This window comes from Lissotriton vulgaris, chromosome 4_1, assembly GCF_964263255.1.
Source record: "Lissotriton vulgaris chromosome 4_1, aLisVul1.2, whole genome shotgun sequence".
Lineage (NCBI taxonomy): Eukaryota > Metazoa > Chordata > Amphibia > Caudata > Salamandridae > Lissotriton > Lissotriton vulgaris.
The window spans coordinates 507,188,155-507,207,335 of record NC_141691.1 but is presented as its reverse complement, the minus strand read 5'-3'; the positions used below and the strand labels follow the sequence as shown (position 1 = coordinate 507,207,335).

The 19,181-nt window shown below is 43.6% G+C and overlaps 1 long non-coding RNA gene across 1 annotated transcript; it reads left to right on the top strand.

Annotated features, from left to right (window-relative positions):
• Positions 1 to 3,133: 3,133 nt before the first annotated feature.
• On the top strand, positions 3,134 to 12,059 carry LOC147718907 (uncharacterized). The gene is made up of 3 exons (XR_015310015.1): positions 3,134 to 3,296; positions 6,371 to 6,508; positions 11,898 to 12,059. It is a non-coding gene; the product is annotated as an uncharacterized LOC147718907 (long non-coding RNA).
• Positions 12,060 to 19,181: the final 7,122 nt, after the last annotated feature.

Here is a 19,181-nt window from a genome sequence, read left to right as displayed (position 1 = left end):
ACACCCAGATGATGGCTGTACTGTCTGGGAAACCTTCCAATCCCGGTGCAAATGGCAAAAAATCTAGGCTTTATTTTTGACGATCAGCTCCATCACTTCTTCAATCTTCTTCCTCTTAAAGATGATTAGGAAAATTTGCCCCTTCATTCCTCCGGAATCCCTAAAAACCCTTGTGACGGCACTAGCCTTGTCCAGGCTGGACTACGGAAATGTGCTGTACGTAGGGATCCAAACGCAGCACCTTAAAAAGCTGCAGCGTCTTCAGAATCCGGCTGCCAGACTGCTGCTAGATATCCCGAAATTTCAGCCAGTATCGCACAAGTTGAGAACTTTACACTGGTTCCCAGTGGCCAAGAGGATTACTTTCAAATCCCAATGCCTAACGTTTAAGGCACTCCATGGGTCTGGTCCTCACTATCTGAAGAGCTGACTGTACTGGTACTTGCCTCCTAGAAATCTAAGGTCTGGCCACCATAAACTGCTACAAACACCCAGGATCAAGAGAGCTCAGTGGGGTGGATGAAGTTTCCCGGTCGGGACTGTTAAATCCTGGGACATGCTCCCAGACAGGATAAAACACAGCCCTACACTTCTGGCCTTTAGAAAAGCACTAAAAACATGGCTCTTCATCAACTAACTCTCACACACCTAGTCGCAGTGGCAGCCTTGGTGTATTTCAGGGTATTAGTGCCTAGACACCTCCGGGCAGTTGTGCGCTCTATAAATGCTCAAATCAAATAGTGTTCAGAGTCTAAAACAGTAATACATTCAGCAAACAAAAGAGGTTGAGTATGTAACAATGATCAATTCCTCATCCCCACTTTATCATTTTAAACAAGAGTTTGTCTTACAGCAAAATGAGGTATTCATCATGTTTCAGATTTAGTTCAAAACATGCCATATTCAATACAATGGATGAACGTTCAGTTCAAAGCTTCTTGTATTCACTTAAACGTTGACCATATTCATTTTAAGGCATAACAAATTAATTTCAACTGCGGTCACATTCATATCAACATATATCAGATTCAGTTTAGTGTAGTTCATTATCATTTTAACACTAGGTAGATTACTTTCAGTGCATCCCATACTCAATCAATTGTGTATCACATTCATTTAACATAGGGCAAATTAATTTTAACAATTGCCATATTCATTGCTATGCCCGACTTATCTATTATGACATGAGTAATATTTATCTCAACAGATCAAGTCTATTATGACAGTTGCCCTATTCCTTTGAAAGTGTGTAATTTCAAATTCAATTAACATGTTACTTGTGTCAACATATGTCATGCATGTTTCAACATGTGTCAGAATTATTTCAAGATGTGCAATATTAATTTCAATGGATGTTGTATATAATTCAAAGCTTCTCATATTCATTTAGGAGTGGGCCATATTCCTTTTAAGGCATGCTAGATTAATTTCAACTGTAATCATCTTCAAATGAACGTAAGTCATGTTTACTACAGTGTTAGTCATATTCATTTTGACACTACTCATATTTATTTCAACTTATCTTATATTCATTTGGACATGTGTCATATTCATTTGAACATGGCTTGTATTCATTGATGTATGTCTGACATTCATTTCATGAGTGTCACAGTCATTTTAAAGAGTGATGCATTCAATTTAATATGTATCATATTCATTCCAATGAATGTTGTATTCAGGTCACAGATGCTCATATTCATTTAAGTGTGGGCCATATTCATTTTAATGTACATCAAATTAATTTAAACTAGAATCATATTCAAATGAACATTTTTCATATTCAGTTCAGTGTTAATCATATTCATTTTGACACCAGTCAAATTTATTTCAACTTATATTATATTCATTTGGACATGTGTCATATTCATTTGAACATGGCTTGTATTCATTGATGTATGTCTGACATTCATTTCATGAGTGTTACAGTCACTTTAAAGAGTGATGCATTAAAGTTAATATGTATCATATTCATTCCAATGGATGTTGTATTCAGTTTAAAGCGTCTCATATTCATTTACGTGTGGGCCATATTCATTTTAATGTATATCAAATTAATTTCAACTGCAATCATATTCAAATGAACATGTTTCATATTCAGTTCAGTGTTAATCATATTCATTTTGACACCAGTCATATTTATTTCAACGTATCTTATATTTATTTGGACATGTGTCATATTCATTTGAACATGGCTTGTATTCATTGATGTATGTCTGACATTCATTTCATGAGTGTCACAGTCATTTAAAAGAGTGTAAGATTCAATGTAATATTTGCCATATTCGTTCCAATGTGGGTCATATTCATTTCAGCACCAGTCTACATCATTTCAATAAGGGTTATATTCACTGCAGGTTTTGTTGTATTCTTTTCAGCAACACCATATTCCTTTCAACATAGTTACTATACATCTCAGTATATATTTTATTCGGTTCAGAGTGTGCGTTATTTTAATTGTCTACTAGATAGTATATTCATTCTGCCATGTTTCATATTTGTTTAAAACATGTTACATTCATTCTGGTGTGTGTCAAATACATTTTGCAGCACCCCATGCATTTCAGGAGATGTCTTATATGGGGGTCTGTAATTTTGACATGAACGGCTTCCCATAATTCTCTGGGAACTGTTTGGTGTACCTAATATCACATAACATATAAAATGCAAACAACAATTACCAAACAGTCATGGGTTAAATGAGCAAACAAAATAATGATGTATCATCATCAGTAATACCTCTCTTGTTCTGGTTCTAAGTTCACCAGAGTTTAGCGTCTAAGGTGCTTGTCAAACGAGCTGTATCTCCTTAGCGCCTAATGAAACACTGTAAAAATGTTCTCAAAATCAGTTTCTCTGCAAGTGGAGCACAAAGGGTTAACAAACTTGGCTTCAGTCTGTCTTAAGAGTTTCCTATATGCTTTGTTCTTTGAGGTTAAAACGATTTCCCAAGGAGTTGAATTGAAGAACTTATGCCTGCAAAATGTCTTTCTTGTTGATTGCACAGATAAATTATTGCAGCGTTCGGTTGAATTCCAAACGAAATAGTTCCAAGAAGTTTTGTCTCACTTACTTGTGTCTTTATGCCTTCGTTAGCGCGCTAACCTTTTTGTCTTTATTTTCCTTTTCAGTACTTCCAGGGAAGGTGTTGCAGGCAGAGAGTTCCGACTGGGAACCGGAAGCTATGGAGCCGGACGTGAAAGGACGGAGTCTGGAGACGGACCGGGAAACCAAGGTTGATGACTTCTGAAGAAACCGGAGCTGGAAGGAGGGATGCTGGAGCGAGTGAAGGATAACAGGTAAGCTGCACTGATGCGACGAGCACAAGCATCAGGCACAGCGTGAGGAGCACTTTTATAGGAGCAAGGCAGGTGGGGGCCAGGCGCGCTGCACGTTGCTGAAAAGTTTGTTTTAAACGTGCAGCGCTTCATTATGTATGCAAAACTGATCTCCTAGGCAGCTTCTGCTGGAACTGAGGCACAAGCACGTTGCTGAAAAGTTCGTTTTAAACGTGCAGCGCTTCATTATGGCAGATTTTTCTGGAACTGAGGCACACTCAAATTGGAAGACATTCAGAAGATTAATAAACAAGCCTTGCTAACAGTAAATGCGAGACAGGTTCATTCTCAGGCCTTCAGAGCATTTTACATTAACAAGACAATAACCAAAACAATCATGTACCTATCAAAATAAGAAAGGGACCAAATAAAACTGATTAATGAGAGGAATAAGGACAACCTCTTGGCACTGCACAGACCCTAACAGTCGCCCCCCTCAAAGGCCCCCGTATAGAGCGTGGTTTTTGTGGATTTTGCAGGTAAAAAGTTCTAAGTAACCGTGGGGCGTGTACAAAGGTTGCTGGTTCCCATGAATTTTCTGTGTCTTCATATCCTTTCCATGCTACTAAATAAAATAAACGTCCACGGATTCTTTTAGCGTCTAGGATTTTATGGACTTCGTATTCAAGATGTCCATTTATAGGAATAGGTGGTGGTGGGGGCTCAGAGCGGGTATTAGGATTATATGGCTTTACTAAAGAGACATGAAATGTGGGGTGGACTGGATACTCCTTTGGGAGGTTCAATTTTACCGTTACTGGATTGACTATGTCTGTTATTTCAAAAGGACCCACAAAACGTGGTTGTAGTTTCCTAGGCCCTTCCCCCTTTTCAATCGGTCTATTCCCCGGTCCCTCACGGTGTTCCCCAGGGCTCCTCTATCAGTCCGATTCTTTTTAACGTTTACTTAAAACCTCTGGTCACGTTAATCAAGTCACATAACATGACCACAGTAAACTATGCGGACGATACACAGCTCCTTCTCTCGTGGGAAGGCGAAGATTCCATCTCCTTACAAGCCTTCCATGACTGCCTACGAGACACGGCACGCTGGCTGCACCAGAACTCACTTCAGTTCAACTCCTCAAAGACTGAGGTGATGTACTGCCCTGCGAGTCGCATATCCCGCCCTCTGCCCGCTGAGTTCTGGCCCCCGGAGAACTCCAATAACCCCCCACCAGTTACCACCGTCCGCAACCTGGGCGTCATGCTCAACCATCAATTGAGCATGGAGACTCAGGTCTCAAAAACAGTCGCAACCTGCACCGGCCTTATGCGCTCACTGCGCAAAGTCTTGCCTCTGCTTCCATCCTCTGCCAGAGCACTAGTAGTCAGGTGTACTATTCTTAGTCGCCTTGACTACTGCAACGCCCTGCTGCTTGAATCTCCGGCGACACTTCTGGACAGACTCCAACGAGTCCAGTCAGCAGCAGCCAAACTGGCTCTGGGATGGACCAGGAGATCCTCGGCCACTGCCGCACTGGCCGAATTACATTGGCTGCCTTTGAGGCAACGCATTGCCTTCAAGGCCCTTTGTTTGGTCTTCAAGGCACTGCATGGAACAGGACCCAGACCTCTCCAACGTCTATTCTCCTGGTATACCCCTACCAGAACACTTAGGTCCACCACTGCTTGCCTTGCGAGAGTGCCCAGATATAAGAAGGCCAGGACGGGAGGAAGATCGTTCAGAGTAGCTGCAGCCAAGCTATGGAACAGTCTACCTGCCGAAATCCGCCATATCCCTCATCTCCTCCCATTCAGGAAACGCATCAAAACTTGGCTCTTTCCCCTGTCCGTAAAAAAAATAAATAATTAAATAACCGGTCTCCTTCAGTTCCCCCGTCAATAAACCACAGGAGTAGCTATCAGCGCCAGGATACCTGCCAGGTGACAGTCGCGCTTTATAAATATTTTAAATTTTAAATAAATAAATAATATGTTTAGGTTCTTGGTGGACAGCCAAACCTTATCTCCAGGTTTATAAAGGGGAGCCTCTGTCCTATGTTTATCTGCCTGTTGTTTCATTTGTTCTTTATACTTAATTAAATGTTTAATTGCCTTTTCTTGTATATCAAGCAAATGGGTCAACCTTTCTGTTACATTAGGGAGAAGGGAATCATCCACTGCTATTGGGAAGGCTCTCGGATGAAACCCTTGCATAAAAAAGAAAGGGGTACAATGAGTTGCTGAATGTTCCGAATTATTGTATACAAATTCGGCAACTGGTAAGGCTTCTAACCAATCACTGGAGTATTCGGTTAACAGACATCTCACAGTCTGAAGTAATGTTTGATTAAGGCGTTCAGTTTGCCCATCTGTTTCCGGGTGAAAGGCAGAAGACAAGGCCACTTCAACTTTCAACTTCTGACAGAGTATTTTCCAAAAACGAGAATTAAACTGACCACCTCGGTCTGAGACGATTTTACTTGGCAAACCGTGCAAACGTACTACTTCTTTTGGGAATATTGTTGCAAATTCGGCTGCCGTGGGCAATTTGGTCAAAGGAATAAAGTGTGCCATTTTTGACAAGTAATCCACTATAACAAGGACTGTGGTATATTTCGGGGATAATGGTAAATTAACTAAAAAATCTACACTAATTGTGTGCCATGGGGTTTTTGGAAGTGGCATGGGTACTAGTAAACCGGCAGGTGCCTGATGTGATGTTTTCTGTCGAGCGCAAACGGGACAAGTTTCTACATATTGCTTTACATCGGTTCTGATAGTTGACCACCAAAAATGCTTTCTAACATTCTCTAAAGTTTTTTGCCAACCAGGATGTCCTGCTAAAGGAGCTGCGTGGTGCCATGTCAACAGTTGTGTTTGTAATTCTCTAGTTGGTATAAGTAACAAGGAATCATGATACAAAAATCCTTGATGGATTGTATTAGTTGGATCTTTTAACCAGTCTTTTGGAGGAATTTGTAAATGGGCTTCACACAATTGTTTCATGAAATCTGTTTGTTGTAAGGGTGCTACAATGTTCTGAGGGTCTATGATAGGTGATGCTTTCTTTTCTTGCTTTGTGTCCTCAGTGTGTCCGTATCTAGACAAGACGTCCGACGGTATTTGTTGTGTACCTGGTCTATACGTTATGATGAAATCGAATGTGCTAAAGAAGTTTAGCCATCTCATTTGCCGTGGAGTCAAGGCTTTTATTGAGCTGAAGAATTGTAAGTTTTTGTGGTCACTAAAAATGGTAACGGGAAACTTAGCCCCCATTAAATGATGTCGCCATTCTGAAAACGCTACCTTAATTGCTAACAACTCTCTTTCTGCCACTGTGTAAATTCTTTCTCCTGGGAGTAATTTTTTAGAATAATAAGCTATTGGGTGTAACTGACCATCTTTAGGATTTCTCTGTGAGAGAACACCTCCCAGAGCCACTTGAGAGGCGTCTGCTTCTAAATAAAATGGGAGATTTGGGTCAGGATGTTGTAACACAGGAGCTGAAGTAAACTTTTGTTTTAAAAGGGTGAAAGCATGGGAAGCTTGTTGATTCCATAAAAAGTGCTGATTCTTTTGCAAGAGTTTGGTTATAGGAGTTACAATGTCAGCAAAATGGGAAATGAATCTCCTATAGAAGTTGGCAAAACCTAAGAATTTTTGCACATCCTTTAACGAAGTGGGTTCTGGACAATCATTTATAGCACTAACTTATTTTGAGTCCATTGTGATACCCTGAGGTGACAAACAGTATCCCAGAAAATCTACTGAAGAAGCATTAAAAGTACATTTTTCCAGTTTGGCGAACAAATGATGTTCTTGCAACTTGGCTAGGACTGCTCTAACATGTTGTGTATGGTCTTCTGGGTTTCTTGAATAGATTAGAATATCATCAATATATACAATGACACAAACATCCAAGAATTCATGCAACACCTCATTGATAAAGAACTGAAAAGCTGCAGGGGCGTTACATAAACCAAATGGCATCACTGTATATTCGAATAGACCGAATTTTGTTTTAAAAGCAGTTTTCCATTCATCATGTTCTTTTACTCTCACGAGATGGTAGGCACCTCGGAGATCTAATTTAGTATAAATGGTCGAATGTCGTAATTGATCTAATAGAACCGGTATTAGTGGAAGAGGATATTTGTTCTTAATTGTCGCCTTGTTGAGCCCCCTATAATCGATGCACGCGCGCAAGGTCCCATCCGGTTTCGGTATAAAAAAAAGTGGAGATGATACAGGAGAGGTAGAATGTCGTATAAAACCTGATTGCAATAAGTCATCCAAATAAGTCCTTAGATATTTAGTTTCTTCTTCTGTGAGAGCATACACTCTGCTATTAGGCAAAGGAGCTCCCGGGATCAAATCTATTCGACAATCATAGGTCCGGTGTGGAGGTAAAACACTGGCTTTTACTGGGTCAAAAACATCTTTGTACTCTAAATACTCAGAGGGGATAGCACTGACTTCTTTAATGATGTTTGCGCAATGTATTACAGACAAAGGGTCTTGACCTGCTTCTTGATAACACTGAGACCGACAAAAAGAGGAATCCAAGGTTACAGTACGAGAAACCCAATCTATCTTGGGGTTATGTGTGGTTAGCCATGGCACTCCCAGTATTAGACCAAAGTTGGGAGTGCCAATGAGATCAAAACTAAGAGTCTCGGTATGTCCATTTTGACAAACCATAGTGATAAGTTCAGTTTGTCTTGTGATTAGTCCTGAGGTTAATTCTGACCCATCCACTGCACAAACAGTCTCTGGATGTGTTTTGTGAACAATGGGCAGGTCTAATTTAGTGGCCAAAGTATTGTCAACAAAATTACCTGTAGCCCCAGAATCCAGGAGCACAGGTAGAGTATACCTAATTTGTGCACTAACAATTAAAATGACATGGATCAAAAAATGTTTAGGGATCTGCGGTACAGTATATGCTGCTACACGTGAGGTCTGAGAGGGACAGGTTCTCGAACAAGTGACCTCTGCCCTTGCCGAGTTTACTCGTTTCCTGAATCTAAAGATTGTGTATTTACTACGGTTACCTTTTTAGGGGTTTTTGGTTTGATAGGACACTCCTTAGCGAAATGTCCCGCCTTTCCGCAGTATAAACAGAGTTGTAGTTTTCTTCTCCTTTCCTTTTCCTCAATTGTTAAAGGACCCTTGAGAGTACCAATTTGCATGGGTTCTGATTCAGGCACCTTGGTGTCTGTGTCTTTCTTTTCATGTTTCAGAAAAGTTAATCGTGATTCCAATCTAGCCTTATCACCTTTACGTTCTCCTAAGCGGTGATCTAGTTTTACCACCAGATCCACAAAATCAGAATACTCCTCAGGTGACCGTGTTGCAGAATTTTTCACTAACAAAGTCACTCACCTTTACAATTCCTTTCCTCGGCAGGCAATAAACGCTCCCATATGGGGGAAGGGTGTCAAAAAGACGGGAGTACGAAAGCTTACCTCCTTCCTTACCCCGCCCACAGAAGAGCTAATCCGCATCTGCGGGTCAATTAAATCTGGCTCTCCAAGAGACCCGACGACCCCTAGTCGGCTTAAGGGCAGCTTGCAGGTGCTTGAACCTTATGTTCGCAATCTACTCGATTCCTCTTTTCTGTCCCAGAGTGTCCCCAAGGCTTGGAAGTGGGCAGTTGTACTCCCCCTGCAAAAAAAGGCCAATGTGAATTTCGAGAAATTCGACAATCTCCGCCCCATTTCCCTTCTGCCTTACATGGCCAAAATAGCGGAGAAAATTGCTAATACGCAACTGATGCAGTTCGTGGAGGAGGCATCGCTACTCCACGACTCACAATTTGGCTTCCGTCCCCGTCACTCAACGGAATCTGCACTTCTGGCGGCGGTGGAGGCACTCCGACAGGGTGTGGATGAGGGCCAGACTATGGCTCTGATCCTACTCGACTTAAGTGCAGCATTCGACACTGTAGCACATACCACCTTGCTACAGTGTCTGAGTGAAGGAGGGGTCACAGGTGCTGCGCTTGGTTGGATTAAGTCCTTCCTGTCTGATAGATGCTTCCAAGTCAGGATGGGAGAATGCTATTCGAGGGAGATCGAGTTGGGCCAGGGCGTACCTCAGGGTTCGTCCCTGAGCCCGACTTTATTCAATATCTACGTCTCCCCGTTAGCAGCCATCGCGGAGGGCCACGGTCTCCACCTGGTGTCCTACGCCGACGACACGCAGTTGGTCGTCTCCCTATCTCGTTCCCCCGGCCTTGCGGCGGACATCTTCAGGAACTGCATGCAAGATCTTGCAGCCTGGATGTCCGCACACTGTTTAAAACTGAACGGCAGCAAGACCGAGGTGATCGTGGTGGGGGGCGGGCCTTCTGCGTGGTCGCCTGCGTGGTGGCCACCCTGCCTAGGTGAGGCCCCCACTCCCAGTCTGGAGGCCAAGAATCTTGGCATGTGGCTTGATAAGGACCTTGCCTTTGGCCCGCAGGTTGGCCGGGTGACAGGGGTGTGTTTCGGTGTCTTGAGAACTTTGAGGAAGGTTCTAGATCTGCTTCCCATCTCGGCTCGTAGGACGCTGGTGCACGCCCTGGTCACCTCGCGCCTAGACTATGGTAACCTGCTTTATTTGGGGGCTTCAGGCAAGGTCATGGGGCGCCTTCAGGTGCTCCAAAATGCCGCAGCACGGCTCGTGCTAAGACTCCCGAGAAGGTCTCCCTCTAAACCCGCTCTCCAAGCTCTCCATTGGCTTCCGATGGAGAAGAGAGTTGAGTTTAAGGCCCTCTCAACGTGCCATCGCATTCTGAGCGGCAAAGCCCCTGTGCCACTTCAAAGTTTGGTGTCCCACTATGAGCCTACCCGCAATTTACGGTCCTCTCAGACGGGACTACTTGTGGTGCCCAGAGTTAGGAAGGCGCGGATGGGGGGGAGATCTTTCAGATACCTTGCTCCCAAGTGCTGGAATGTCTTGCCCCCAGACTTGCGTCTTGAGCCATCAGAGGCCCTGTTTAGGAAAAAATTAAAAACTTACCTTTTTAGCAGGTAGCTCCTGGGGGAGGGGGGGATGGCAACTGCTCACTTATCATAGCGCGGGGACACGCCTTCTGGCGTCACCAGGCGCTTTAAAAATGTCCAAATAAATAAATAAAATAAATCTACAATATGAGCGAGAGCATCTTTTAAATCATCTCTTAAGCCTTTGTAGAAAAGAGAAACACGTTTCTCCTCTGGCCACTGAGTTTCAGTTAGGAGACGGTTAAAACTAGTAAGGTAAGTTAACAAATCCTTACTCCCTTGTTTGAGGTTCAATAACTCATTGTCACTTGCCTGCATATAAGTATGTTTGGCAAAAAGACGCGTCATGGTTCTTTTAAAAAGGTTCCAATTATGCAACATAGGATCATCCCTATCTACATAAGGGATAGACCAACTCGCTGCTGTCCCACCTAAATAGGAAAGCACAAAAGCCACCTTAGTAGCATCAGAGGGGAACTGTTGAGGTTTACACACAAAATGTAATTGACACTGGTTTAGGAACACATGAAATTTATTGCTGTCTCCATGAAAACGTTCTGGAGCAGCCAAGGGTACAGCATTTGGGACATTAACTGTTAACTCGAAAGGAGAGGAACTGGAAGGTACTGTTTTGGGTCTTGCTCCTGCATCAAAAGGATTCTTATTAAAAGGTGTAAAATTTGTCCCCCACAAGGTATCTCGTGGTTTGTAACGTTTTAAGTCCTGTTTTAAGGCATCATTTTCTAATCTTAACTTCTCTAGTTCTCTTTGCATGTGCTGTAGGACAGCAGTCATGGACTCATTAGTCGATAGATCTTCCTGTAAGGCCTGCGCTAAATCGGAAGCATTTAGAGCATCCATATCATCGTCAGTATTCATCTTTCCAGCAGAACCTGGTTGGAGGCTTGTGCTTCTGTCACAATGCAACCCACCTGCTTATCCAGTTGGTTCCGCTGGGAAGCTGAAGACGGTTCGACCCACCCTCAAACCCCTATTCCTGCCGCCACTGAAGTGAAGACAGTGGGCCAAGAAGAGGAATTCAAGGGAAGGGGAATGTGGAGAAAATAATAAACAGAGAGAGAGAAACACTGTTCCTTGCTTGCGTCTAAGGCGATTCTCTGGGAACTGTTTGGTGTACCTAATATCACATAACATATAAAATGCAAACAACAATTACCAAACAGTCATGGGTTAAATGAGCAAACAAAATAATGATGTATCATCATCAGTAATACCTCTCTTGTTCTGGTTCTAAGTTCACCAGAGTTTAGAGTCTAAGGTGCTTGTCAAACGAGCTGTATCTCCTTAGCGCCTAATGAAACACTGTAAAAATGTTCTCAAAATCAGTTTCTCTGCAAGTGGAGCACAAAGGGTTAACAAACTTGGCTTCAGTCTGTCTTAAGAGTTTCCTATATGCTTTGTTCTTTGAGGTTAAAACGATTTCTCAAGGAGTTGAATTGAAGAACTTATGCCTGCAAAATGTCTTTCTTGTTGATTGCACAGATAAATTATTGCAGCGTTCGGTTGAATTCCAAAAGAAATAGTTCCAAGAAGTTTTGTCTCACTTACTTGTGTCTTTATGCCTTCGTTAGCGCGCTAACCTTTTTGTCTTTATTTTCCTTTTCAGTACTTCCAGGGAAGGTGTTGCAGGCAGAGAGTTCCGACTGGGAACCGGAAGCTATGGAGCCGGACGTGAAAGGACGGAGTCTGGAGACGGACCGGGAAACCAAGGTTGATGACTTCTGAAGAAACCGGAGCTGGAAGGAGGGATGCTGGAGCGAGTGAAGGATAACAGGTAAGCTGCACCGATGCGACGAGCACAAGCATCAGAAACAGCGTGAGGAGCACTTTTATAGGAGCAAGGCAGGTGGGGGCCAGGCGCACTGCACGTTGCTGAAAAGTTTGTTTTAAACGTGCAGCGCTTCATTATGTATGCAAAACTGATCTCCTAGGCAGCTTCTGCTGGAACTGAGGCACAAGCACGTTGCTGAAAAGTTCGTTTTAAACGTGCAGCGCTTCATTATGGCAGATTTTTCTGGAACTGAGGCACACTCAAATTGGAAGACATTCAGAAGATTAATAAACAAGCCTTGCTAACAGTAAATGCGAGACAGGTTCATTCTCAGGCCTTCAGAGCATTTTACATTAACAAGACAATAACCAAAACAATCATGTACCTATCAAAATAAGAAAGGGACCAAATAAAACTGATTAATGAGAGGAATAAGGACAACCTCTTGGCACTGCACAGACCCTAACACCAATAGTGTTGGACATTCCCGCTCTTGACACATATACAGCCCCAAGGTTTTTCACTTTCGATAGGAAGCTCCTTTTCGATAACCTTTCTATCGACCACATGAAGGTTTGGATAAAGGGCTTTCTCCAAAATAATCGGCACCCCATGTCATGTGGGGTTGTCTGGTAAACCCTTAAAGCTTTTTTTAGAGGGGAATTCCTGAGCTATGGACTACATAATCAAAAGCAAGCTAAACTTGTAGTTCAGGAATTATATAGTAAACTTAAAGCAGCTGAAGAAAATCTAGCACACAGGATCTCGGCTAACAATAATATTACCGATCTGTAAACTAATGTTACCAGAAGTAAGTCTAATATCGATCTGCTATGGAATAAGGAAATTGCGCTAAAATGTCAACTGTATTAAAAAGGATTGCTATGAGTATAGTGAGGCCAAAGGGTGCACCTAGCTCAAACGTTACGCTCAAAGGAGGCTGCACAGAGAATAGATGGTATTAAGAATGCTCTGGGTAGTTTAGTACATGATCCTCAGGAGATCCTTAAGATCTTCCATAACTGCTATAAAGAACTATACACAGCACAGGATACGAGGCAATACACTAGGGATCTGGGGCGGCAATATTTATTATTGGAGCAGTTGGATCAGGAGGAAGCTGGGATGCTGGGCAGCTCTATCACTATGAATGAATTAGTGCAGGCTATCAATACAACTTTTTTCAAGACCTCAAAATGGATGTGTTGGCCGTCTTCAAAGCAGTGCAAAGTGGAGGTGTGCCGTGTTCTTGGGATGAGGCTAATATTGTTATATTCATGAAGAAGGATAAACCATCTGACCTTCTGGGGTCCTATCGTCCGGTCTCCCTTGTTAACTGTGATGGGAACATTTACGTTAAAGTTCTTGCAAATCGATTGGCTGAAGTCATCTCCCCTCTGGTCTCTCCAAGACAACATGGCTTTATACCTGGTAGGGGGACAGTGGACCATATCAGTAGGGTAGTGACTCTATTTGATATAGCACAGGTTGAGTCTTGTGACCTAAGACTGATATTGCTTGACGCCGAAAAGGCATTCGATCTAATCACATGGGATTTCCTTTCGGGGGGGTCCTACAGTAGATGGGGTTTGGCCAGGGGTATATTCAGGCTCTACTGGTTTTATATGGATCTCACGTGGCCAAGATATGCTCAATGGGGCTTGTATTGAACCAGTACAGATCTCATGAGGCACACAACATGGGTGTCCCTGCTTCCTGCTCTTGTTCGCCTTGTACATTAACCTTTTTTAAATATGTTGGAGAGGAGTGCCCAGATTAAACCTTTTTTACTTTGGCAGGATCATTTCTGTGTTTTCGCATATGCCGATGACATAGCGATTTTAACGTCTGATCCTGTCGCTGCTTTACCTGAAATTGAAATGTTGGCACATGAGTTTGGCTCTGTTACAGGCTACAAGCTGAACACATCTACAACACAGATCCACTGTATGAACCAATGATTCTAGAGTGGTTAAGGAAGTTAGATATTTGGGCAATAAGATTCAGGTCTGTCTAAAAGAGTTGGTTGAGGTTAATTAGGGGGCTATTATTGGCAATGTTAAGAAGGCATCTTAACTAACAGCATTCCTACCTGTTCAATCCTGAGAAGTGTCTCAGACGAGAGCAATAGGGGGCATCTACATCTGCTCTCTAACACACCGTGTCTCCTGCTACAAAACTCCCCCTGGATGTCCAAGAAAAACAACAGCGGGACAGTGATCCTTGGTTTTTCAAGCATCAGCCTTCTTGATCCCAACTGTGGGAAGATCATCTCATTAGGTGAGCAGAGTTCCAGTCCCTGTAAAATCCAAGTTGACGCGCTATCGGAACAATCATTTTTTTCCTACCTTGATCTCGCTGCTTGGAACTCTCGTTGCCCCTGGCTGCTTGTGGAGGCTTCCATTTGATAGACCACTGAGGGGACTTTTGTCGCCTTGCCACCGCCTCCTCCATCTCGCGGACCGCGCGCTGCCCAGGACTCCATCTCCCAGAGGGCAGCGCGGTCTCGCGAGAGGCGTGTGGCCCTTTCCCCACCCCTGGGGCTTCAAATTGCTGCGCGGATTCCCGCGGCGCCCATCCAAGGCCGTCATAGGCCGGAGAAGGCTGGGCTGGGCCACCCCCTTACATCCGTGACTCTTTGAGCAACAAGTTTGCAAAGGTCCTGGTGATCTACTTTAAGCTATATTGTTGTGATTCACATGGCAGTAAACAGAAGACTGGTCTTAGGGTGGGGGGAGGCGTGGTTGGAACATTGGATGCTTTTTTAAACAGAGCTGAATCAGTACTGCAGAAAGAAATAATTTTAACGGAAAAAAGATTATTACTGGGACCCATTGGGCATAAGAGATCATCTGTAGGGGCTATTAGCAAGGCAAAATCCCCAGTACCAGTATTAACTTCACAACTTATATTTCATGCCAGTATTGAAGGACAGATTTTGGGGCAGGGAAACATTGATGTCATTGATTTAAACCCAGAAGTTGACACAATTGGAGAATCCAATTTGAGTAATTCCAGTGACCAGATTTACGAAGAGTTACCAAGCCTAACAGACGCTTTGTGTATAGACCCAATAAGCCCCACAGTATCTGCCCTAAACGCCACACAGCTATCCAACACTCCCATCATTTTACCACCTGATATACATAAGGATGATGATTGCGCAACTAACCCTGCCTTACCATCAAGGTTGAGCAAACAGAGGACAGTATTGGGGAACAAGGGCCAAGATTGTTAGGCAAAAAGGAAATCTAACCCCCCTCCACAGAATTCTAAGCCTAGGAAAAATGAGGGGGTAGTTCAAATGAATTAGGCAAAAAGAGTGATGGTGGCCAAAATAGTGTCAAGGAAATCAGTGGGCACACAAACTGAGTCTGACTGTATATCAGACACCCCCTGGCTTAAAGAAATAATTGGGAAAGTAGAGACCAAGATAAAATCTTCCTTGGGAGCTGTGATTAAGGATAGAATAGATAATGTAGAAAATTGTATGAGATCAAGTTTTTGCCATTTAGAGAATAAGTATCACAATCATAGGTAGGCGAAGGAGAATTAGAGCAGGGCAAATACGCACACATACTTATTTTTTTTTTAATGTGCTGGCTACATTGCACTACAATTCCCATAATGCAGAGGGACGACCTGTCCGTGAATCACGTCAGGTGATTCCAAGACATGCACTATTTAATCCCTCCTCTACAGGAAACTGGCGCTTGACAAACTAACCCGGAGCTTCTTGTATTTCAGCTTCTGTTCGTCCTCGCAGCCAAAATACACTTTCCTAACTAATGAGATCCTTTCTAGAGTATTGTGACCATCAGCATTTTCCTGTGCCCGTGTTCATGTCTGGAGAGTGGAAGACTGTTCCCGGAGGAGCTCTCCTCTCGACACGTTTCTTTTGGGCGTTTCCTGTCTGAAGATAACCGCCCTCGGAGCAAATCATCCCGCTAGTGCAAGGTAATCTGCAACGCATCTTCGTGAGTGGAAGACTGCTCCCGGAGGAGCTCTCCTCCCGAAGCGTGCCGTGTTCTGTTTAGATAACTGTATTTCAATCCTTGTGGTTAGCGGTGGCAGAGAGTCAACACCGTTCTGACCTTTTCCGTTTCTTTTGCTTGTTTATTTTGTTTTGACTTCAACGAGACCATACCTCGTTAGCAGACTACAAGCTATTACTAGAGCTCTGCTCATATTTAATTTCCCTTGCCAATAAGTGTTTGGATTGTTGGAATTCTAAACACAAAGAAACTGTTATATTACTGGAGCCTGAAAGTAAAGGGAATTCCACTATTGTACGAACATCATAGCATTACCTATGCAGGAATAGGGGAACTATGCAATATTAACAATTCCTACCTTCGCCTTCTTACCTATTGTTCTTCAGAAATTCTTGGGATATTAGTCTTGTGCTTAACCCGTTAAACAGAACATACATCCAACTTAACATGTGAGTGGGGATTCTAATAATCCTATTGTCAGTGAATGCATTTTCTCTGTGTCTCTTACCTTCTTCTCCCTTTTCTATCTATTCAGAATACCCAAGAGAGGTATGCGCTCCAGTCCTGACCTGTGACAAAACAGGATCTTCGTTTATTATTTTATCCTCTTCCCTTTTCCCTCGAATACTCTCACCTCTGGCATTGTAGTCAAGGCATTGTGGGGGTGGTAGTGTTCGGGGGAAGAGGGAGGCCATTCTCCACGACATCCTTCCTGCTGGTTGATATACAAGGTTAGTGGCGCACCTCTTACTTGAGGCTACTGACAACCCTGACAGATTGTCAAGCCCACGTACCACGTCCAGCCTGAGCGATGGAGACCAATGAGGTATTGGCCTCTTTGTTGGAGAGCCTTAACGCTCTACAACAGGAAGTCCACACTACTCGTTTAGAGAACCAGGAATTACGTAAGGAGATGGGAACCCTAAGAAGAGAAGTAGCAGGGATATCAAGACAGAGCAGGGGATAATGTATCCCAGATGCTACCCTGCCCCCTCCTCCATCTTCCATACCTTCTACAACAGCTCCACCTACAGGGGGTTTATGGCCTCGGCACCTGCCTCTTCTACCGCAACGGACGCCGTTCCCACGGCGCATGTTATACAAAATATTGGGATACCTCTAACTCCACCTGAACGCTTCTATGGGGACCCAAAGAAATTTGAGACGTATCTGAATCAATGTTGCTTACATTTTCTTTGTAAACCCGCTGTCTTTCATGATGATGCTTCAAAGACCGCGTTTATGATGTCGTATATGGGAGGCAATGCAGCTAGTTGGACTATTCCATTGATAGAACGTAATGATCAGGTACTGCGCAATTTTTCAAATTTCTGCCTAGAAATGAGGAAGCTCTTTGACCGAAAATCCCATATGTTGACCTTAGACCGTGAGTTGATCACGTTGCGGCAGGGTCCCCAGGACCTCCTCACCTATATTACCTCCTTCATCCGCCTTGTAGTAGAGACCGACTGGCCCCAAGAAAAACGATCCTCTCTTTTTTATCAGGGATTGAGAGGAGAACTAAAGGACGTTTTCTCTCAAGCAGTCCAGTTGCCTCAAACATGTGAGGAATTGATTGATTTAACGGTTCAGCTTGATCATCGTATACAGGAAAGAAAGGGAGACCGAAACAAAGGAGAATCCTGTTTTTTCCTTCTTAGACTCAAGCCTCCCGCAGAAGAAACTATTTGACAATCCGACAAGCCAGAACCTATGCAAATCGGAGGTATTCTTGGACCTCTTTCGACCGAAGAAAGAGAAAAAAGGAGAAAACTGAAGTTATGCCTCTACTGCGGAAAAGGGGGTCACTTTATCCGAGAATGCCGTGCCCGTGCTCAAGTGTCAAACAGAGGCAGTACGTCACGAGAACAAGCTATGGTCAATGGAACTGGAGAACCGTCGGAAAACTAAGATGCCTGAATCAGAATGGGATCACTGGTTCGATGGGCGTACATGACACAATCTCATCCATGATCGCTAATACCATGCAACCCTCTGTTGATCATATGTCAGTGAGCATTCGTCTACAAATGGATGACAACCACTCTATAACTGTGATGTCTCTTTTGGATTCAGGAGCAACAGGAAACTTTATGGACCTCCAATATTCCAAATCCATTGGGATAGCTTGGGAAAAGAAAGGAGCCCCGACGCAGGTATGTGCAGTGGATGGAACTGCGCTGACATCTGGGCTTGTATGGTACCATACCGTTCCTGTGTTAATGCAACTGGGAGAAAGCCATATCGAACAGATCCAGTTCGACATCATTGATGCTCCTCAGTTTCGCCTTATGTTAGGTATGCCTTGGCTTACTTTACGCGACCCTAGAGTGGGATGGGCGGCACGGACGGTGGCGATGGATTCTGAGTATTGCAGAGAACACTGTACTCACCGTGGGATAAACCATCCGCAACCTCTGGAACCTTCTCTAGCTTGCCTGCTTGCAGCAGCCTGTATTCCTCCTGATTATTGCTGTCTTACGACATTACTCAACGAATATGCTGAATATCAAAGTGTTTTTGACAAGTAAGAGTCCACCAAACTCCCTCCTCATAGATTCTATGACTGCCGCATCAACCTACTTCCAGGAGCCGAAATACCATGCAGCAGAGTCTACGCCTTAACGGAACCTGAAACACTCTACCATCGGAACTATCTTGATGTGAATCTGGCTTCAGGTTTCATACGACCTTCATCATCACCTGCCTCTTCGCCTCTCTTTTTCATCTCAAAGAAGGACTGCGATGAGTTGCGCACTTGTATTGACACCGCGCAATCAACAGGCTAACCATTAAAATTGTTATCCGTTACCTTTGATTCCCGTTCTCCTAGACCAACTAAAAGGGGCTCGATACTTTACGAAACTCGACCTCCGAGGAGCATACCACTTAGTGAGGGTTAAAAGCGGTGACAAATGGAAAACCGCTTTTCTTACTAAGTTTGGCCTGTTCGAATACCGGGTAATACCCTTTGGGCTCTGCCATGCCCCGGCGGCGTTCCAGTACTTTATAGACGAAGTACTAAGAGGTTTACTAAAGACGCTATGTATCGTGTACATAGACAATATCCTGGTATACTCCTCAACCCCTCAGGAACACGTCCTCCAAGTCAAGATCGTCCTGG